The following is a 23726-nucleotide window of genomic DNA, read 5'->3' as shown; positions in this document are numbered from 1 at the left end:
TCTCGAAAGTTTATGCTACAATAAAGTTGGTCAACAAAATTTGGTATCTGAAGAAGGGGATTCAGAACCTCCAAAGAGAAGGGGGACCCACTGCAGTCCGCGGCCAGTTGACTTTCCCTCCAGGAGCCGCCAAAACTCATCCAGCTCCTCCCTTTCAAACTCCGCTCCAGAACTTCCAGGCGGCAGCTGCGCCCTGTGACCTTCTACCCAATGAACGGTCGCTGTTTCGGTGACGACACCACTACCTTCTTCCGATTGGCCGAAAGGCTCTGGATCACCCGGAGTGGAGTTGAGCTGTTGCCCGTTCTCTTTCACCCCCCTCCTGGGACTGCCATGTGGTGGCGCCCGGGAAGGTCCGCTGGGCTATAAATGAGGCGGAGCTGCGACCGCGCAGCCCTTTTCCATTCGAGCTTTTCCTGGGTGGGTGAGCAGTGGAGAGAGGCTGGCCGGGTGGCCTGGACGGAGGGGAGCGGAGGGGCTTTGGCGGGGCTCTGCCTCTTGCAGGGCGCCCTTCTGAACCCGTGTCCTTGGAAGGGGTGGGTAGGCTGCAGACACGTGCAAGCATCGCGGCCTCGGGGAGGGAGGGCGCGCCTTTCCTTTTCCCAGGGAGGACCTCCGGGGTTCCCGTGTAGGCCTTTCCCCCTGGCCAGCTCCGTACGAAGGTATTAACAGCTCCAGTGCCCTGAGCTCTTAGACGCTGGTTTGAGTTGGTTCGGGGTGCTTAACGCTGCAAAGGATCGTGGGACGGGGGAGAGCTGGCTGGAAGAAAGCCGGCTGGATAGCGGAGGGGGTTGTGCAGCAGGCCTTGCTTGGAATTAGGTTGCTTGATTTGGCAAAATATACTCCTAAAAACGGGCAGTGTTTTGTGGAGTAAGGTTTGCAAAATGATATTTATCGGGTGGGTCTTCTGCACAGAAAAAAGGGGCTTCTATGTTAACATGCAGTGCATCTTTGCAAGTCAGGGACGCCAGATCTGGGTTGGGAAATTCCTGGAGATTTGGGGGCAGAGCTTGGGGAGTTTTGGAACGGAAGGTGGCTCAGCAGGGTATAATGCCAGAGTCTGTTCCCCCTCAACCATTTTATCCAGAAAATTCATCTCTTCTTTAGATGAGTTGAAATTCCAAGAGAACTCCAGGCCCAGATCCTGGAATTGGATGGAAAGCTGTCTCCATGGTACTGTTTTCTCAGCCATTGAACTCCGTAGGGTCTGCTCTGGCAGGATTTTGAACTCCCAGCCTTGCAAAGATAACTTCACAATCCCTGTGACAAGGGCCTCCTTTTCTTGGCAGGCCCGGGTGGCTCAGTGCCCGGCTCTGTTATGTACAGAGGTAAAGAAAGCCCCTCAGTGTTCTGTCTTCGGTGCCAGCGGCGTTTCCATCTGCTGGTTCTATCCTCAAGCACTGGTACAAGAGGGCTGTGTGGCCCCTGCGTAGCAGGAGGGTGTGGGAGCTGGAGTTGCAACTGGGCTCTGCTTGCAAGCAACGGAATAAATAGCTTGAGCTATACAAAATGCAGCCGATAGGTTTGGGGGAGGGTGCCTGCGTCTCATGAGTTTTTTTTCCCCGTAGGTTTTTGGTCATGCCCAGGATTTGGAAAACGGCCCTCTCAAGTCACAAGGAATGTCGCACCATCAGAAATCTTGGAAAGGCCTTTAAAGAAGACAGGAACAAAATCCAGTATTTCCCTGAAGGCTTGGGTTCAGTTGTTTTGTCAAAACAAAGGTGGGAGGGGAGAATTTGACGGAATACTAAAATGGAGTTTGCAGTTGCCTTTAGCCTGGAACGGGCTCCGTGGTCCCGGTCCAGCTGGTTAAGCATATTTTCAGCTCACAGAGTCTTTAGGACCAACTAGAGGCACTAGAGTTCCATCATCAGATCTCCTGTTTCATTACATTTCTGTGAAGACCTCCCACAATGCCCTGGTCCCAATCTCATTTCAGTCCTCGTACCTAGTGTGGCTGTTATTTATAGAAATTTAAAGGTGGGGTCAGAGCAATTTGCTCACAGCTCTTCTGGTTATGAAGTTAATATGTTGAATTTGTAACCGGAATCCTAAACTAATAGCTGATACTATATAATGGAGAAAAGCCCAAGCAGAGAGTATTGCCTCATTCCTGTTCAGAGCTCCGTCAGTTATTCGAGTCCTACTTTGAAGGCATTTCTGCATTGGGCTTGGCATGAAACCCGCATGGAAATCAACTCATTCTTAATTTTATTTATTTATGTCATTTATAGTCCACTTTTCTCACTGAGACTCAAGGCGGATCACACAGTATGAGATTAGTACAATCAGTATCAAGGACATTTCCATAAACAATGCCATAGGGTAAATAGATACAAGTTTAAAAGACATAGTATTAGCAAGAATCCAATACTGAAGCAGAACATAATCAATTCTAGGACTAACATTAGCATGGAGCACAGGTGGTACACAGGACTACATCTTTAAAGCAACAGATAATACGTAAGGCAATATAGAGATGAAGTCTATGGTCCCTCACTCATTAGCGAAGCATCTGAGACCCTATCCCTACAATACAGCCCTCCCGTTTGAGTAAGCCCAGCCCGTAATGTGGGACGATTTGGTATTTCACTCTCTTGTCTTTGATTTTAAAGCAGCAAAAGTCTGGACTCTTGATGCAGGTGAGGCTTTGTGGAAGGCTTTTGTAGCCCGTGAAGTTCATATTTACTAGACAGTAGAGGGCTCTCAATTCAGTTTATTCGATTCCTAGCACGCCTTTCCCACAAATGGGCTCAGGGTGGGTTACATCCAAGTATAAATACAATTAAACCACATAAAATCATAACAATCATAAAATACAATTTAAATTTACAGTTTTATGATTTCCAAGATTAAGCAAGTGCACTAAATAAGCCAAGCATTTATTTCTTTGCCACTCAGTGCCTGTGTCCTGCTCTAGGCAAATATTAGAGAACTAGGACTAATTCAGATTGCAGGTGGTGGATTTACAAGATTAACACACACACACACACACACACCCATATTCTGACACATGGAAAACAAGCATGTCAGAAGGGTAAGCTCACCAGATTCCAGAATGATGCCCACTCCACCCCCATGGCTTGGTCTGTTTTTTGCCCTGCCCTCCCACAACATAAAGCCCTCCATGGGCCCACATCTGAGTAAAACGTGCACAGGTGTCACTGGAAGTGCTTTTTGGGCTTTTCCCCTGATAAGTGTGCAAGATGGGAGCTTCTGGGTTGGTGTGATTGTGTATATTCATTGTATATAGACTAAATCTCATTAATGCAACTATGTTCACAGTGTAAATTGTAACATTCCTTGCACCAATAATAATAATTGATTTATATACCACCCTTCAGGACCACTCAGTGCCCGCTCAGAGTGGTTTACAAAGTATGTTGTTATGATCCCCACAACAAACACACTGTGAGGTGGGTGGGGCTGAGAGAGTTCCAGAGAGCTGTGACTAGCCCAAGGTCACCCAGCTGGCTTCAAGTGGACAAGTGGGGAATCAAACCTGGCTCTCCAGATTAGAGTCCCGCGCTCTTAACCACTACACCAAACTGGCTCTCAACCAAGCAAGCATCACAGCTTCAAGTCTCCTTTCTGAACACTTGTACACAGAAGACTCAAGCAGGTTAATTAATGGATTGCACCAAATTTCCTGTCTCAGAAATTCGGCATCTTTAAGAGAATACTTGGGCCCCAATGAACTTGTTGCATTTACACAAAAGCTGCAACTCAAGACTGCAGCCAGCTCTCCTTGCTTGGTGGGACTGCCATATTTCCGGGTGGGCTGTTGAAGACTACATCCTTTCTTGGAAAGAAGCAGAGATGGACAGGTTACTAGCAATCCAAAACATGCCACGTAATAAATTTTTAGCTGTTCATACAGCTAAATTTCCCCCCTTATCCCCAAGACAAGACTGTGTGGAAGAAGGCTGGACTTGCAGTCTTCTTGGGCCAATAATAGTGCCCATTCCAAGGAATCTGGGTGGCCTGCAAAAATTCCAAGGTTGGAGAGGAAAGATTGGAACAGAGGGACCCCGAGGGTGAAGGATGCATTGGTGCAACTAGACCCTTGTGCTTTAGAGCAGTGATACCGACACAGCAAATTGGGAGCCCCAAGTTGCTCTTCGACATACCACCTGTACCTTTCCTGAGCACCATTCCCTAATGTGGCACCTACCCCATATCTCAAGAAAGCAGGCAAGACCCTTGCCAGGTGGAGCTTGAAAACCGCATGTGTTACACAGGAGCAGCCAGGCATGCACCGCAACTCAATTAGTATTGGGAGCCAGGCAGAGCAAGCAGGAGATCAGCAGGGAGAATACCTCTGTCAATCTTGTGCCTCTTGGCTGCTTTGAAGACATTAGACCCCCACTGCTCTCTGGGACTGTTCAGATAATCTGGTTGGTGCCCCTCCCTTGATTTGTCTCTTTTTGCCTTGTAGGATAGAGAGCAATGTGGGGAGGTGCCTTAATCACTTCTGGGGTGTTAGATGGGACCCTATAGCATAAGAGTCATCTTTCCCAGAATTCTGGGAACCAACTTAAGGCCCTTGTGCCTTTTCTATAATGTGGCTCTGTCTGCTGTATGTTACCCTATTTTCTGTTTCATATTGCTAGTTAACTAACAGGAGTGCATGTTACAGCCCGGGATAGAATCCCCCACATTGAAGCTTTTAGAAAACAGCAAGAGTCTGGTAGCACCTCTAAGACTAAATTGTGGTAGCGTATGAGCTTCTGTGAGCTCATGTATCTGAAGAAATGAGCCGTGGCTCACAAAAGCTCATACCCTCTCACAAATTTTGTTAGTCTTATAGGTGCTCCTGGACTCTTGCTCTTTTCTACTGCTACAGACAGACTAACACGGTTACCCATCTTGATCTATCTCCGTGGAAGCTTTTAGTCCAGCTCTGAAGCTCTTTGGCCCGTTGAACTACATCTTCAGTCGGCAGGGTAATGCTTCTAAAAATGTTATGCAGTACCACCAAAAGCCATCAAGAGCAGCAGAGAGTGCCCCATCTGGGTCTCTGCCTTCAGCAAGCAGCAGCCCCTAGTTGCTCCCCAGAACTTCTAGCACCTCTAAATTTAAACAAAGGCGAGACAGGACAACTGAAAGCTGCTCCCAGCCTTGGGTAAGAAAGATCACCCTGGTCCCCAAAACTCTTGTGCATGCATCCAGGATTCGGGATGCATGCACATGAGGTGTGCTGTCTCTGTCCGTGATTTCATCAGATCCCATCCTCTCCCTACCAGCAATTCTTCTCTCTACCAGCCTCTCTTCACTTGCAACTTCCTGCTGGTTCCCTTGAAGTGCCAAAGGACAACTCTGTTTCTTTCCCCCACCAAATAAGGCCTGCAGGCATTGGATCCTAGAGGAGAGCATAGAGAAAGCAAGGAAAGGGCCTTGCAGCGCTCTCTGGCTCTTATCTACTTGTATTGGGCCACTGGCAGGCTCCAGGCTTTGCATGAATTTTGCTGTCCTCTGGATCAGTGAAAATGGTTGTCTGATGGGGAACCTCTAGGCTTTGGGGCTTTGGGGTTTCTGTAGATGGGCAGGGTTCATTCTCTGTTACTGCAAATTCTTGCACCCATGCTCAGGGTCACAGACATGACCCAAGATTTCTAGTCTCTCTACAGATCACTGCACTTCAAAGATCCTTGATGTTTTCCAGCACATTGTCTTTTGTCATAACTTAGATTTTCTTCCGAAATGGAATTTGAAGTGTCACTCTCCTGTATGACGGCCATTTTATGATACCTCATTTCCAGTGTACAGCATGAGACGGGAAGCTATGTCTCTATTCAGTGCAGGTGAATGCATTGTCTTGAGCTTCGCTATCAATTGGAATTCAGCATTTTCTCTCTCCCTATGAAATTCCTCTGCAGGATAACGGGGGGGGGGGGGACATTTTAACCTTCCAGGACATTTAGTTGCTGACCTAAAAGTAGCAATTACCAATGCAGATTGCTTCACACCCACCACCCCTCTGCATACCACACCCTATCCAATCATGCCTGCTATTGTCATTCACCAGCTATTGCCATTCTGCATCTGAAATCACTCCACTCTTCAAGATAAGGACAGATGGACTCGCATTCTAGCTGTATCGGAAGAAGTGAGCTGTAGCTCATAAAAGCTCATAACCTACCACAAATTGTGTTAGTATTATAGGTGCTACTGGACTCTTGCTCTTTTCTATCACTGGGTACTGTCTGTTGATATAGTTATGCTGCTACTGGGTAGTGTCCTCATTAAATACATCATGTTTAATTACTTATGATGTATTTCATCTCTGGATTTGGATTTATGCTTGTTTTCAAATGTCACATCCTATTCTTCATTGAGTGTCTTAGCTGTTGAAAGGAAAAGTACAGCAGGAAAAGAAAAAATGAAGACGAGAAAATAATGGAATGAGAAAAGAGGAGAGAAAAAAATTCAATCTATTTTTCAACCAGTGATATTCTCCCCGAGGGGAGGTGCACCGTTCCTGGAGGTACTGCAATACCAGGTCGATGCGTGGAGTGGACGGAGCAAGCCCCTATTCCATCTCCCAGTTCCAAAAATCCATTTAATATATAGTCCTCAGATAGAGGACGTATCAGATATTAAACTGATAAGAACAGATACTACACTTGATCTTAGCCAAAAGGCCGAGAAGCGATAAAGAAATGCTCCAGAAACTAACATTTCGTACCATCTGAATTTGCTTCAAGGGCTCTGAGAGCAACGCAACAGCCTGAGGTTCCCAACCCCTCAGCCAGGACACCTGGGGGCACAAGACCGCCCATGACATTCTGAAATTGCTACTCTTTCGACCTTTCAGATAATCAGCCTCCAGCCAGATAGTTTGATGACATAATTTGTAGATTTCCTTCACTTTGTCAGTTTCACGAGTCTGATTGCCAGGTCTGGGACAGACACTGGCTGGTAATCTGCATACTCCCGCCTCCTTTCCCATGATGCCCCGTGGTTCCGTTAATCTTTTAGCTTCACGGCTGATGCCCAGACATTTCCCTTCATGCATTCTTCTATCCTGCTTTCCAGCTCCTAGAACAATCTCTGGAAGGAGGGGAACATTCCAGGCTATCAGGAAGGATTAGAGAGAAAAGGCAAAAGAGAAAGAGCATCATGAGTTAGCATATTCATACTTTTCGTAATGAATGAGATATGTTCTGTGGTTGAAGACACATCAAACCACCTCCTCCCGCTCCAGACTCTTATTGTCCTCCTCTTCCTTTCATTTCCTCCTTGCTTTCTTTTGCACTGGCCGTGGATTGCTTTCCACAATCAAAATCTGATGCTTCTGAACTCATCTTCAGGACTACAGCAGTCACCGATTTTCCAACAAAGAATCAAAATGACCGTTTTTTAAAAGCTGATCAACGAGGTAAAGTAAAATTGCCAGCAATGTTCCCTAGGAAACAGTAGCCCATAATCAATCCCTCCAGGGTACCTGGATCCAGCCCTAGCTGAAAGCACCCCCCTCCCACTTACAACTGCCACCAGAGGGACCAGAGGCTGTCAGGACTGGGCTTAGCTGCTAAAACAGGAACAGCCCAGGAAGAAGTGGGCCAATTTCACGCTGGTTGTAAAATTAAATTGTAGAAAGGATAGATCTTGCAGTTTATTGAGGTAGATTCCATTCACAATGTTTACTTGTAGAAGAGAGGAAAGAATTCTAGTCTGGAGTGAACTTGCCGTATTTGGCATGGCCCACTAATTCGGCATCACGCTTGCAAGCTGGTATATGGATTAGGCTCCATGGCAGCAACTCTGGAAATGTGTGTTCTCACCCCCTTTGGAAGACCATGAGGCAAGAGAGAGAAACTCTCACAATGGAGAGAGGAGGAGTCAGGAAGTGTTCCCAACTTAGACAAAGAGAAGCAACTTGCTAATCAGGAAAATGACACATACAGAGACATCCAGTGCCCCTCAATGTCCAGGGCATGCTGAGTTGCCTATTCCAACAAGGGGTCATGGAAAAGCCTACGTCTCTGGGTCAGCACTGCTGGCTGGACCCCAGTCAATCAACCTCAGGAGCAGCTGCCTGCGGTGCTTGGCCTCAACTAGATCCTGGTCACCTGCACTCTCCAGAGCACTAAAGATATGACTAAAAACTGGGTTGAAATAGTTTGGTTGTTAAGGTTCTATATAGAGATTTCCAAGAAAATAGGAAATAACTGTATTACAGATAACATTTGGTGCAGTAGTTAAGAGCGCAGGACTCTAATTGTGAGAGCTAGGTTTGATTCCCCACTCCTCCACTTGAAGCCAGCTGGGTGACCTTGGGCTAGTCACGGCTCTCTGGAGCTCTCTCAGCCCCACCCACTTCACAGGGTGTTTTGTTGTGGGGATAATAATAGCATACTTTGTAAACCGCTCTGAGTGGGCATTAAGTTGTCCTGAAGGGCGGTATATAAATCGAATGTTGTTATCATCATCATCATCATTATTTTGCAAGGTACCATTAATACCAAGTAAGTGAAAAACCAGCCCTTCCAACCCATTTCTGAAAACCAATGCAAAAAAACCAGGATCAACTGGTGTGAAATTCAAACACAGCACAATTCAAAAAGAGCTGGAAAACGAAGACCTCTAAGTTGATGTCTAGCTTGGAGCCAGATTAGACGTTTCCAACCAGAGCTGGTGTTGAGATAGGCCCTGTATATTTGTCCAAGTATTTCTGTACTTGCACAACATGGAATGTGAAGCCAATAGAAAAACTGGAATCTCATGTCAGGAGCAAGGACCTCTGGGAAAAGACTGAGGACCAGAGAGCCAGCTAAGAAGGGAAAGGGTTAGAACTGTTGCATGACACACCTACAGCAGAACATTCAAACACCTGTTCTGAAGTGTCTCCTGTAAATAACAGGAATTCCTTTAACTGTTGACAGGTGGGGAGTTATTACAATGACAAGCTGAAAGCACCATTTCCCAGGACAAGCTGTGACATTAATTTGCTCGAAAGATGCAGAGGAGTTAGTCGTGTTAGTCTGTGGTAGCAAAATCAAAAAGAGTCCAGTAGCACCTTTAAGACTAACCAATTTTATTGTAGCATAAGCTTTTGAGAATCAAGTTCTCTTCGTCAGATGCCTGATACAGAGACTCTGTATCAGGTATCTGACAAAGAGAACTTGATTCTCGAAAGCTTATGCTACAATAAAATTGGTTAGTCTTAAAGGTGCTACTGGACTCTTTTTGATTTTGCTCGAAAGAGTTTATCGTGGTCCAATCAGAAGAGAAGGATCCGCCTAGAATTGAGAGTCTGGGCCCTTCCTGGCTATTGGTAAACGGGCAAATGTGGACGAATCTGAATAGGGTGCCCAAATCTGCATAAAAGGACAATTACTTTATGTATTGAGCCACGTCCCTCTTAAGACCAAATCTCAGGGCCGGATCGAGGGGGGGTGGGGGGGGTAGTCTGCCCCCGGCGCTGCCAAGGAGGGGGCGCTGGGCACAGCTGCCAGCCACTGGGAGTGTGCGGGTGGCCTCCCAGCCCCCCGCGCTGCCTTTTGCCTGCCCCGCAGGACGGGGTGGCTGGCTTGCCGCTTCTGAGCCCAGACCCACTGCCTCCACCAACTTGCGGTGTGCAGGGGCACTCGGCTTGCCGCACGGGCGGTCCAGAGGGGATACAGGTCCAGGTTCAGGGCCCAACCAGCCTAGAAGCTGCTTGCGCGCCCTGGGCACAGATCATCCATTACGCATGCCTTGATTCCCCCTGCACTCCAAGGAAACTACGATCCCCAGCAGCTGCAGGCTTCTGAGCAGGGAGAAGAGGCGAGGGAGTGGGAAATTCAAACATCAGATCCGAAGCAGCATAGAAGGACGCGGATCCATTGGCCACCTCTTGGTTAACCTGTGATGGGGGGATGGATGAAAGAGAGACGCGCAGAAGTGGCCGAAGGGGTTGGCTGTGGGTGGGGGACAGAGAGAAGTTCTGGGGATGATGTCCCCTCCTCCTGAATGCGTTCAGATGCGCCATAGTTCTTACCGTCCTCAAAAGACATATTTATTTAAATAGAAATTTTCTCTGGTTGATCTCAAACGCTGCTTTGCTGTGTCAGAACCTACATATAAAAGGGGGAAAGGGTTGTGAAACAAAGGGCTCTAAAGCACGTTATCGTACATGTCTGAAAGTAACCTAAATGTGAGCACCTTCTAGAAATTCTAGTTCTTTGGCTAGCTTCCCCCAGAAACACAGCTGGGGAGAGTGAAACTTCCAAAACAATACATGCTGAAGTTCCAGTCTGGGGAAGATCCTCAGCATCTGCCTAAAATTAGCCTGCCCTGACCTGGATAGCGCAAGCAAGCCGGATCTTGCCAGATATTGGAAGCTAAGTAGGGTGGATCTTGGTTAGTAATTGGATGGGAGACCTCCAAAAAAGACCGGGGTCACAGAGCCAAGCAATGGCAAATCACCTCTATTAATCTTTTGCTTTGAAAACCCCACCAGGGGTCACCATAAGTCAGCTATAACTTGATGTGCCGCTCCACAAAATTAGTCTACTTTCCCTCTGGGATATGATTCCTCTGGGATATGGTTGCCAACTGCCAGGTGGGGCCCAGTGATCTCCTGAAATTAGAACGGATTACAGAGACCAGTTCTCCTGGAGAAAATGACTGCTTCGGAAGGAAGACTCTAGGGCTGAGCTCCCTCCCCCCACCAAACCACACCCTCCACAGGCTCTGCCCAAATCTCCAGGAATTTTCCACTTAGAGTTGGCAACCCAGACCCTAACTGAAAAGAGCTGCCGGCATAACATTTTTCTCTTTCATTCCCCCTTTCCCATCTCGCACCTTCAGCTGTCCATGGATCCACATTGACTATTAGGTGCTCTGCACACACAAGGAACAGGAATAAAGGGAATTAGTGGTTGACAGATAGGGACAGATAGTCTTGAAACCTGGAAACTTTGGTGCTGAAAGCTAGACAGGCATAAGACTCTTGTCAGGTATGGTTAAAAACTAGGTTATTTAGCACTCTGAAAATAGTGCCTTGGCCAATTTGGCCCTCTGCTACCTTTGTAATTCTTTGGTGAGCTTAGCACAGCTGACACACTGTACAATCTGCTGAGGCCTGAGGCTTCATTCCTAGCTTCTGGCTAGGACTTAGTAGGGAAACTGGTGGCAGTTACCAAATTTTGGGGAAAGTGTTCTTCTGTGAAGGCCCCCTGACCCTGTAAACTTCTTGGTTCTTGACATGCAGTATTTATATGGATCTTTTGGTTAATGGGAATTGCACTGATCTAGAAACACTTTGACTCGCTTTCTTTAAAGCCGTAAACAACACTTTCACTTTCTTGTTACTTTAAATGGCTTTTAATTGGGGAGGACGCTGTTGGGTAAACTATCTTTTGGCTTAGTTCAGGCTGTCTTTCTAGCCAGGTAGGAAACCCTAAATTGAGCAGTTCCTGCTTGTCCTGTACTCTGCACACAGGCCAGACCTAGGCTTCTCTAGAGTAAGACTTCAGGCTGAGCTGGAGCACAAAACTTACATCTAGTGGACCGGATGATCCAGCAGGCCCTCAAACCTCAGGCTAAATAGAATTAGAGATAATCTGGCAGCTGAATTTGCAGGCAGGTGTTGAGGCTCCTGAGACTGAGCTTTGTCAGCTAGGATCCTGTGAGGAAGTACTACCCTTAACTCTCTGCGGGGAGGTGGCTTGTAGCCAGTCTGGCAGTTTGCCTCCTTTGTGCCACCTCAGGTTGGGCCTTCTGCGGCTTCCATTCCTGCAGAGAGGGAGAGGTCCTGAGGGGATACAGGTCCAGGTTCAGGGCCCGACCGGAGGCCTAGCAGCTACCTCACGGGCTGGTGACACAGTTTCTTTGGCAGACTTTGGCAGGGTGGCCTCTGGTGCTGCTGGTTCATCCTCAACAGGCGCCTCTGCAGTGCTGGGCCCTCCCTGGACCTCAGCCACCAAACTGGGTTCCTCAGGCTCCTCCCCTGAGGACTCTAGAGTCAGAGCCAAGCTACAAGTGACACCTGACACAGTTTGGACACTTGTCAGCTTCCCTCAAGTTTTGATGGGAAATGTAGGCATCCTGGTCTTGCAGCTGTAATGGAGCGCCAAGCTGTAAAACCAGGATGCCTACATTTCCCATCAAAACTTGAGGGAAGCTGACAAGTGTCCAGCCTGGGTCAGGCGTCACTTGTAGTTTGGCTCTCAGACTCACTGAGCTGGTCAGAGCAGGTCATGACACTGCTTGAAAAAGAACAAGTGATAGAGAAGGAGAGGCTTTTTTCCTACTTTTTGAGTGTCTCTGGGTCCAGGTTCAAGAGCTGATTCACACACGACACATATCTAAGATATAAGTGTACAGACCACACACAGTAACTGTCTTTGCTTGAACGTTTTTAATGATCCCCTCCTCCCCACAATAATTCCACCATTAACAAAACCAAGGACTTATTAGGACTGACAATTTTTCAGATCCAAAGTTTTTACGGATTGTTCATATTTTGGAATCTTTGCTCACAGTAAGTCAGGAAGTTATAAAAGAACTGTGTTCATATTTCTTGATAAAAAAGAACATTAAAGGTCACACAAACAATGAACTACAAATGATGCATTTTCTCTCGGATGGCCTGGAGTTACATTTTTTTTAGTTGATATAATGCAGGACAAATCTAAGCACAAATTTACAATATAACAGGACAAGGAAAATCAATCAGAGAAATTTCCCAGCAGCCCTTGCAAACAGCATCAGCTCAAAACTTTACATGACCAGTCTAATCTATAGGTCTTCTCATTTTCACATGTTAACAACAACAACATTCAATTTATATACTGCCCTTCAGGACAACTTAACAACCACTCAGAGCAGTTTTTAAAGTGTGTTATTATTATCCCCACAACAATCGCCCTATGAGGTGGGTGGGGCTGGGGTTGCCAGGTCTAGGTTGGGAAATTCCTGGATATTTGGGGGTGCAGTGCGGAGGGCAATCTAAACTCCCCTCTGTCTGGAGATCAGGGGGCGGGGCCACCGGCCATGTGACCATATTTAAGAGGTGCCGGAACTCTGTTCCACCAAGTTCCCACTGAAAAAAACCCTGCTTAGGAGAAACATTAGAAGAAGGAAGAGACCATGACTTAAAAGAGTATAAAAGGGTTCAGAGCAATACAGTAAAACTCATGAGGAAATTTAAAAAGGTAAAGGTAGTCCCCTGTGCAAGCACCAAGTCATTACTGACCCATGGGGAAAGTCACATCACGACATTTTCTTGGCAGACTTTTTACGGGGTGGTTTGCCATTGCCTTCCCCAGTCATCTACACTTTACCCCAAGGAAACTGGGTACTCATTTTACCAACCTCGGAAGGATGGAAGGCTGAGTCAACCTTGAACGGGCTATTTGAACCAGGCTTCTGCCAGGATCGAACTCAGATTGTGAGCAGAGCTTGGGCTGCAGTACTGCAGCTTACCACTCTGCACCACAGGGCAAACCACCCCATAAAAAGTCTGCCAAGAAAACGTCGTGATGCGACGTCCCCCCATGGGTCAGTAATGACTCGGTGCTTGCACAGGGTCACCTATACCTTTAACCATGTCAGAGTGATCCACTGGGAATGGATACATGTGGGACGCTAACCACAGTCATAAGAGATGATTCACATGTTACAAAATTGTGTTTTGGAGTCCCATGCCTCCAAGGCCTATCGGTACATGTTGCCCATCAATACATGCAGGTTTTCCCAACACAGCATAAGCTCTCTAGGCCTATTTCAGGTCAGGAAACTGATAAGGGGCGAAGCTTATGCCACATTCTTAATTCAAATTGGGCCCACATTTATTTTTTATTTTATTTTACTTTGTTTATACCCACCTTTCCCCCCAATAAGGACCCATTCTCCTCTATTTTTCATCACAACACCCCTGTGAGGTAGGTTACGCTGGCCCCAGGTCACTCAGCAAGCTTCCATTGTGGAGCAGGGAACTAAACCTGGGTCTCCCAGATCCTAGTCTGACACTCTAGCCACCACACCACACTGAAGCACACTGGAACACACTCACATGTACCTGGAACACATGTGGATTGGCCCTTATGTGCATCCATGAAGCTATTCTTAGAGAAAGAGGACTGAGAAGTACAGTGCCATCCTTAGCACCCAGGGCTCATTTTGAGGGGGAACGTGCAGGAACACAGTTCCAGCAGTTCCCCAAAGAGGTCACATGTCAGGTGGCCCCTCCCACCTGACTCTTGGCCATTTTGGGCCTGTTTCAGCCTGGGTTGGGGCTGAAACTGCCCAAATCGGGCCTCTGACGGGTGGTGGATCACTCTCCCACTCAGCAGCGGCCCGATCCTGACCATTTCGGGCCCCTTTTTGGCCATTTTCAGCCCCTTTTGCCATTTGGGGCCCAATTTCAGCCCTGAATATCCAGGATTGTGTCCAAAACAGCCAGGATAAGTGATGTCGGGGGGACGTGGCATATGCAAATCAGTTATGCCAATGACACACTTCCGGTGAGGTCAAGGGGCGTGGCATATGCTAATAGGTTTTGCTAATGAGTTCCTCCCGCTCTTTTTCTATGAAATGACCCCGTTAGCAGCCATTGGCTTCAGTGGACTTAGAAGAGTATAACTTTGCTTAGTGTGGCACTGTGTGCCTCTAGATCTTTTGCTCCATCAATGCAAAGAACTATCGGTTAAAAGATTGCAATCATAAGACAGATATTGTAGAATGTCAGGGGAGGGATGAGGTACGAATCTGCCCAAACCTCCGGTTCAGTATCCATCTAAAGGGTCTCTTTGCTTCTTGATGTAGGTGTCACTCATATTCCCCAAACTTTGTGTACCACAGCTATGGCCACATTGCTTATGGTCGCTATTGCACTTGTTTTCACAATATTAGCAACCTGCAGCAAAAAAGAAATAGGGTTTTTATTGTGGATGTGCATTTATTTCCACATTCATGAGAAAAGGACACACACACCCCTCCCCAAAAGGCCTGATCTGTTACGTTGATTAACAAAAACAGATGGGAATAAACCGCAAAAGAAAGGTAGGTCATTATTTCTCTGCACTTGGCTTTTAATGGGCATATATTTTGTCTATAAAACTGTGACCCTTTCTCTTGTCCATTCGAAATGTGACGCTGAGGGTCCTTTGCGTGACAGATTACCATTGCTGAAAATGCTCCTGTTGGATGGAAAACACAGCTGCAATTACATTTTGCTGCAATTTAGATGTTGAAATTTCATCTAAATTTCAACATCTAAATTCAGTTTAGATGTTGCGAAAGAAAGTCCCCCAATTCTGAAATTGTCCAGTTCAGCTGTAAAAGCTTTGTTATCCAGCACTCATGGAGAATTATTAAAATGTGCTGGTTAACAGAGCTGATGGTGGCAGACTATCTCATTCCTGTTGGCCTTGCAATAGAGAGGGGATTGGGTTGGCAAACACCCTGGGGGGTTGTCCTCCTCTCTTTCCTGGACGTTGCCTTTAAGCTGCAGGCTCTGGGATAGGGTGGGACAATCTTGCCAGGCGACCCACACTCCTGGCTCGCCTTGGGCTGGCTCAGATGCTGAGATCAGGAGAGGCAACAGAGAAGGTAGAGGGTAAGGCATCCTACAGAGGAGCTGCAATATCACGCCTGCATGGAGCAATGCCATGCTATCCCTCCACGACAGAGTTAAAGGATGGAGACTTGAACACTGGCTTCAGTCCAGATAGCAGAGAAGGATGGACCCTTTCAGTGATGTATTTGGAACGTCCAGGTGGAAATCCTGCAGAAATACAATTGATCTCCAGACTACAGAGATCAGTTGCTCTGGAGCAAATGGCTGCTTTGGAGGGTAGACCTTAGTGAGATCTCTCCCCTCTCCAAACACTGCCCTCCCTAGACTCCACCCCCAAACCTCCAGGTAGGGCCGGCACGTCCATTGAGGCAGGGCTGGCCCCTGTCTCGAGCGCTGAGGGGCTGAAGGGGGCGCCGGGGCAGGGGTGTGCGCCACAGAGCTGGCATGTCTGGCCCACAGCTGCTGCAGCCTGCCAGCCCTCCTGCCCTGCGCCGCTGCCATTGCCGCTGCCGCCAACAAACGCCCCTGGCCGGGCGTAGCAGCTGCGGGCCAGGCGTGGCAGGCATCCGGGGCGGTGTGCGGAACCTCCCCAGCCACCCACTCGACTAGGAACGTGGGCAGCCTCCGCACGCCATCCCAGCCGCCCACTGGCCAATGGGGCCGGCTTGCTGCGTGATGACATCACACACAGTGATGTCATCACGCAGTCCAAGGGGGGGGCACATAGGGGCAGCCTCGGGCACCAGAAACCCTGGCACCGCCCCTGCCTCCAGGAATTTCTTAACCCAGACTTGGCAACCCTAGCATCTGGACAGCAAAAGCGGCAATGGAGAAGGTAGCCCAAAGAAGATCTTGGATTCTCCTCCTCTCTTTCCCAGACCTCTCTTTTAAAAACGCAGATTTTGCTGATGTGGGGCAATCTTTCCTGGAAAGCCGCTCTCATGGTAGTTTGGTGTAGTGGTTTGGTGTAGTAGTGGTTAAGAACAGATGGACTCTAATCTGGAGAGCCAAGTTTCCTCCGCTTAAAGCCAGCTGGGTGACCTTGGGTCAGTCACAGCTCTCTCAGAGCTCTCTCAGCCCTACACACCTCACAGGGTGATTGTCGTGAGGATAATAACAACACACTTTGTAAATAGCTCTGAGTGGGCATTAAGTTGTCCTGAAGGGCAGTATATAAATTGAATGTTGTTATGTTGTGTTGTTGTATGTCTCAGGCTGGCTCAGCTGCTGTATCAGGTATGTCCCATAGTGTCTTACAGTGCTCTGGATTTGCAGCCATAAGCTGCAATGCTGTTAAAAGGCCCAGCTCATCACTTGCCCTAATCAGGAGCTCTGACCGCAAGTGTGGGAGTAGATTTGTGGTGGTGAGCCTCCCTCCCTCCTCCATATAGTGACTGGTAAGTGGAGGGATGGGTCTTCTGCTCCTGAACGTATTGCTAGCCACAACAGATGGCAAGTAATAAAAATAAAATTAAAAGCTAGTTTTTACTATAGAGTTTCCAGCAATTCCTAGAGCTACCATTTGTCACTTCCTGGTTGTACCCAGAAGTGACGCAGAGATGTTACTGTCATTGCACTTCCCATGTCCCTGCCCCAAGCCCTTCTGCTACTTGTTGCCAAGCTTAGCCTGCTAGTGGTTGGCAGGTGCCTGCTAGTGGCAGGTAAACTCCTGGTGGTTTGCTCCTCTGCTCACCGATCACTGGCGATCAGCGGAAGGAGACAGGCTGTCCAGTAATTTCCCACCACTAGCAGGCAGCCTGGGCAAATGGCCGTGTACATTCCCTGCCCTATGACATCACTTCTGCAAGTGATGTCATTACACAGAGATCGTACATGCATGCACTTGGCACCAGAGCTGATTCCTTAAAAATCAGCCCCCTAAGCAATGCACCCTGCATGACTACACAACTTCCAGAAGTGACATCATTGTGTGTGGGGCTGGGAGCATACATGTACAAGGATCAGCTCAATAAGTACCTGGCCCTCCTGTCAATTGCCAGGGAGATAATGCGCTGCGACATCACAGAGCCCTAGTAATCAATGGAAAATCTATAATTTCTGGAGCTTCACAGAGCAGCATGATGTCACTTCTGGGTTTTCCCACAAAAGACGTTGTGGTACACAGGATGCCACCCCCTCATGTCCACCCTCCCCCCCAAGCTTCCACCAATTGCCAAGCCTTTCCTGGCAACACTACTAGACGTACATAAAGAGGGTCTACTTACCTGATCACTGACAGGAACTCCATAACGTAGATCAGTGACAAAATGCTCGCAGTTCTGGCTGAACACATTGTACTCTATCACCTCCCCCACCTCTGCGATTGCCCTGAGTATGATCTCATCTACAGGGAATGGCTTGTATTTGGTGTTGTACTTGTTGTTGACTAGATACTTATCATTTCCCACCACTTTCCAGAGAGGCTCCTTTGTTACCACTGCTTGGTTAGTCATGACAGAGAAAATACCAGAGATGCTAGCTCCTGCAACTTCACCTGGAGAGGGGGAAGGGAACATGAGCAAATTGGATATAAATAGGCTGAATTTCATCAGTAAACTCATCTATACATTTTGTCCTTCCTCCAATGAGCTCCAGGAGGGACTGCATAATTCTCTACTGCCCCATTTTAACCTGTGAGATGTTTGGCTGAGAGAGAGAGAACTGGTCCCAAGGTCATCTCAGAGGCTTCATGGCTGAATCAGGATATGGACCTGGAATATTTGAAAGAAGCTATGGTGGTTTTTTGGGACGTTATGATGGGAGTTAAGGAGTAGTGGAATAGTAGGGACTTGCTTAGGGACTCATAAATTAAGGGGCTTGCTTAGGGAGCAAAATTCCAAGACTGCCTGTCTCTTCTATATATCTGAAAGCGAGAGAAAGGACTACCAATATTTCTGGAGGAGACACAGGGAGGTGACGGTAATACATTAGGTGGCTAACACCTCTTGTATCCCAGAGCACATGATTAATCTCCTTCTGATCTCCATAGCCATCCCCCCTTCAGACATTCCTTCTTCTTACTCCTCTCATACCAAGGATACCCCTCTGAGGTTGGGGATGGGTAGGGCTTTCAGTATAGGAAGATTTGATAATTAGGAATATAGAGTGCTGGGTCTGTGACAAAGATTCTTCCTGATATTCAGCTAAACATCAGGAAAGAACTTCCTGACAGAGCGGTTCCACAGTGGAACAGGCTTCCTTGGGAGGTGGTGGGTTCTCCTTCCTTGGAGGTATTTAAGAAGAGACTAGATGGCCACCTGACAGCACTGCTGATTCTGTGACTCAGATTGGGAGAGAGAGCCCACCAAACAGAAAAGAAAATGCCGTGACTAACTTACTAATGCGATTTAAAGATGCAGCATAACAAAATACCAAAAGTCATACAATTATGAGATACAGTATAATCCAGCTGTTTTTTCAAAATGTTCCATGTAGAAGTTTGCTATAACTGGGCTGAGTGGGCTCCCCATGGCCACCCCATCCATCTGTTCATGGAATTCGTTGTCCCATTGGAAGTAACTGGTTGTCAGACAAATACATAAAGATTCAGTCCCACTCCGACCCATTGTGAGTGCCATTGGTTCACCGACATATGAATTAGCTAGACATCTGGCAGATCTCCTGCAGGACCACATCGGGAAAACCTCGTCTTACATCAAAGATTCAGCAGATTTCATCAACAAAATCAGTTCTCTGAAACTCAATCCACAAGACATACTTGTCAGTTTTGATGTTGTATCCCTGTTTACCAAGGTTCCAGTAAAAGACACTATTTCACTGATTAATCAGATTTTCCCAGAGGATGTAACAGCCTTATTCCATCATTGTCTGACAACCAGTTACTTCCAATGGGACAACGAATTCTATGAACAGATGGATGGGGTGGCCATGGGGAGCCCACTCAGCCCAGTTATAGCAAACTTCTACATGGAACATTTTGAAAAAACAGCTCTAGAATCAGCACCCCACAAACCCAGTGTATGGTTCCGGTTTGTGGATGATACATTCATCATTTGGAGACATGGGGAGGAAGAATTGATGGAGTTTTTGAATCATCTCAACAACATCCACCTGAACATACAATTCACAATGGAGAAAGAAAGTGAGGGAAAACTCTCATTCCTGGATACCTTGGTCATCCGCAAAGCAAACTTTCAGTTAGGTCACAAGGTCTACAGGAAACCAACTCATACTGATCGGTACTTACACAAAAACTCCAATCACCACCCCCGACAGAAAAGAGGCATAATGAAAACATTAGTGGATCGTGCAAGACGGATATGTGAGCCGCGCTTTCTCAATGAGGAAATTAATCATCTAAACCACGCACTTCAGGCAAATGGCTACTCCAGAAATGAAATCCGAAGAGCAATCAAACCCAGGATGAATCAAACAACCAAGGAAAAACAGTCACCTACAGGAAAAGTGTTTTTGCCATATATCAAAGGAATTACTGATCAGATGGGAAAGCTTATGAAAAAGCACAACCTTCAAGCAGTATTCAGACCCACCCGAAAAATACAACAGATGCTACGATCAGCAAAAGACAGCAGAGACCCCCTCACCTCTGCAGGAGTATACCGTATACCCTGCAGCTGTGGACAAGTTTACATCGGGACCACAAAGCGTAGCATCCAGACAAGAATAAAAGAACATGAAAGACACTGCAGACTTGGACAGCCTGAAAAATCAGCAGTGGCTGAACATAGCCTAACTCAAACAGGGCACAGTATCTTATTCCAGGACACCAAAATACTGGACAACACTTCCAACTACTTTGTCAGACTGCACAGGGAAGCCATTGAAATTCACAAGCATAAGCAAAACTTCAACAGGAAAGAAGAAACCTTAAGAATGAACAGAGCATGGGCTCCAGTTCTGAAAAACACCAGGCCAACAAAACACTCCACACCCGACAATAGCCCTGCAGAGAAGATTAGCACATCAAGCACCAATCCATATGCAAAAGAACCTCCTCAGGATACAGTGAAGCCTCCCGCCATTAGCATTCCACACCCTGGGAAACTCTTACAGAATGACTCAGCTCAACCCCACCCCTCCTGAGTAGATACAAATGACCTACATCTTTTCCACACTGTGACACTGGGAGATCTCTGTCTTTTGGTGCTACACCTCTGAAGATGCCAGCCACAGCTGCTGGCGAAACGTCAGGAACTACAATGCCAAGACCACGGCAATACAGCCCGGAAAACCCCCAACAACCACTGTCATAAATATTGCTTTGGCCCTTGAGCAAGCGGCCATTGTGCATTGATACTGATATGTGAATGTTTTTAATTCATTATTCTTGGTAACTGCCAGGAAGAAGAGGTGATGGAAACAGAATATTCTCGCTAGCAAACCTGTTGCGGTTACTATTAATTTGTGAGCTACGTATGCATTAGATGTTGTAGATTTTCCAGGCTGCAGGGCCGTGGTCTTGGCATTGTAGTTCCTGACATACGCATTATTTACTGATGATGTATTTATTGTAGGAATATTTATGAAACCTTACTCTGGATTATACTGTATCTCATCATTGTATACGTCTTACTTAGAAGGTACGATCCCTTTAAGCTAACACCTGCACTTTGAAAAGAGGAGTTTATAAGCACTATTGCACTTTGAGCCCTTTATAGTGTATGAAGCTATTAGCTAGCTGCTAAAGACTTGTATACCTTCTATAAACTGATGGAATAATTGAGTTGTTGATTGTGATATAAAGAAGACTTTTGGTATTTTGTTATGCTGCATCTTTAAATCGCATTAGTAAGTTAGTCACGACATTTTCTTTTCTGTTGGGTGGGTTCTCTTTTCTGTGGCTCTCTCTTTGTTGGGAAGTAAGATTGGGAGAGAGATTTGCTGGTGCTGATTGCTACTTTTTCCTCCAGGCCAGACTGGCCACGTATCCTTTTTTGCCCTCCTCTGGGCATAGAGCAGGGGCCACTGGGAGAGTGGGGTGGAGGTAGTGAGAATTTCCTGCATTGTGCAGGGGATTGGACTAGATGACCCTTGGAACCCCTTCCAGCTCTATTTCTGTGATTCTGTGTTTTGACTGTATGGTGACATACATTTGCCTAATGTGAAGGCTGTGCACATCGCACGTTTTAGATAAGCTGATTGCTGGTGTGGGAGAGAAGTCAGCTGTCATGAATGCATACTGGAACCAATGACATTGAGAGATGCAGTAGCGTGGCCCTGGAGATAAAAATGAGGCTACTGGGCAAAAGGCTAAATCCACCTGGCACAGGCGCAGTCCTTCCGAGCCTCTGCAACCTCAGAAGGGCCCACACAGCAGATTGACACCGCCTTCCCCAGCCTTGATCGGGCCACGGAATCTTATAGCCAAGTTCAATATCATTTGCCAAGACTGTTATAACACGCACATGAGGTCTACATACCGGCTTGCTGTCTGGGGTGCCAGGACGCTTGAAGTTCTGACAGAATATGTGGTCTTTCACTGCCTTCCCCAGTTTTGCCCTTTTTTTTGCCTTGAAGTTGATATTATGCACAGGGCCCCACATGTATTTGGGGTCATATTTGTTGTTGCTTTGGTTCTTATCCTTCCTCACCACTTTCTGAAGAGGTTTTTTCTTGTCAGTCACATCTGACTGAAGACTGGAGATGCCAGCTCCTGCAACCTTACCTTGAGAAGAGGAGGGAAAACACACACCTCCGGGTCAATTGTTGGATCTAAATAGCAAATGACCTGGCAGACCTATGGCAGGTTGCAATAATTTTACAGATAAAAGAAATCAGTTTGCTTCCTTCATTTATAGAAAAGAAGAAAAACCCTGCAATAAACACTTAGTAGGGAATAAAAGTTTAACTTTAGCAACATTTAAAGAGCAATTAAAGAATTTCAATTTGTAATTGTGGATCTGTAAGTGTTTATATAGAGCCCCGTGGCGCAGAGTGGTAAGTGGCAGTACTGCAGCCCAAGCTCTGCTCACAAGTCACGACCTGAGTTCGATCCTGGCAGAAGCTGGGTTCAGGTAGCCAACTCAAGGTTGACTCAGCCTTCCATCCTTCTGAGGTTGGTAAAATGAGTACCCAGTTTCCTGAGGGTAAAGTGTAGATGACTGGGGAAGGCAATGACAAACCACCCCGTAAAAAGTCTGCCAAGAAAACGTCGTGATGCGACGTCCCCCCATGGATCAGTAATGACTTGGTGCTTGCTAGGGCTGCCAGACCCCCGGTGGGGGCGGGGGATCCCCCACCCTGCCACCCCCACCACCCCTACCTGGCCTGCGGGGGGCGCGCACCTTCCATGCGTGCCCCCCTGCGGTGCTGCGCGCCCCTGCGCACAGCAACTGCCAGGATCAGGCCTGTTTTGGCCTGGATTGGGGCCCCTGTGGAGTGCGGGAGCGTTCCTGCGCTCCACAGGGGCCCACAACGGGCCTGATCCGCACCAAAATGGGCGTGGATCGGGCCCATTTTGGCACAGATTGGGCCCGTTGTGGTCCCCTGCGGAGCGCAGGAACACACCCACGCTCCACAGGGGCCTAAAACGGGCCCAATCCGCGCTGAAACGGACCTGATCCGTGCCAAAATGGGCGCGGATCAGGCCCGTTTGGGCGTGGATCAGGCCTGTTTGGGCACGGATCCAGGCCCGTTTGGGCATGGATCAGGCCCGTTTGGGCGCGGATCAGGCCCGTTTGGGCGCGGATCGGGCCCGTTGTGGGCCCCTGCGGAGCGCAGGAATGCTCCTGTGCTCCACAGGGGCCCACAACGGGCCCGATCCGTGCCCAAACAGGCTGCGTGGTGACGTCACTTCCCAGCAGTGATGTCATCACGCTTGCAGGAGCGCGCGCATGTGCTCCATGCGCGCGCACCCCCCTCCAGGTAAGAGCCAGGTCTCTATCTCCCGCTGGGAGATCGAGGGGGCCTGGCAACCCTAGTGCTTGCACAGGGGACTACCTTTACCTTTAAGTGTGTATATAACGTGCAGGTGCAAAATATCAGTTAAATTCACAATGATCCACCATCAACATCCTATTACAATTCATAACATCCAGTAATAGATAACATCCGTTTCTGACTTCCGTTTCCAATAGAAAAGTTCCAGTCTAACAGTTAACAAGATAAGTCCATGTAAGGTACACATTTTCTTCTAGTGTGTTGTTTATATTTTGCAGAAGATCGTTCTCAAGAATGCCACAGGCTTTGCTCCATCATGTGTGATGTCTTTCTTTCACGGGTGGTCTAGATCCTT

The 23726-nt window shown here is 47.4% G+C and overlaps 2 non-coding genes across 2 annotated transcripts; one reads left to right on the top strand and one right to left on the bottom strand.

Moving 5' to 3' along the window:
• The first annotated feature begins 1272 nt into the window (after positions 1 to 1272).
• On the top strand, positions 1273 to 1411 carry LOC129345982 (small nucleolar RNA SNORA57). The gene has a single exon (XR_008598671.1). It is a non-coding gene; the product is annotated as a small nucleolar RNA SNORA57 (small nucleolar RNA).
• A 5054-nt stretch (positions 1412 to 6465) lies between these two features.
• Positions 6466 to 6656, bottom strand: LOC129345790 (U2 spliceosomal RNA). The gene has a single exon (XR_008598615.1). It is a non-coding gene; the product is annotated as a U2 spliceosomal RNA (small nuclear RNA).
• Positions 6657 to 23726: the final 17070 nt, after the last annotated feature.

This window comes from Eublepharis macularius, chromosome 1 (genome assembly GCF_028583425.1).
Source record: "Eublepharis macularius isolate TG4126 chromosome 1, MPM_Emac_v1.0, whole genome shotgun sequence".
Lineage (NCBI taxonomy): Eukaryota > Metazoa > Chordata > Lepidosauria > Squamata > Eublepharidae > Eublepharis > Eublepharis macularius.
The sequence above is the reverse complement of the archived record's forward strand: the minus strand, read 5'-3'. Positions and strand labels throughout refer to the sequence as shown.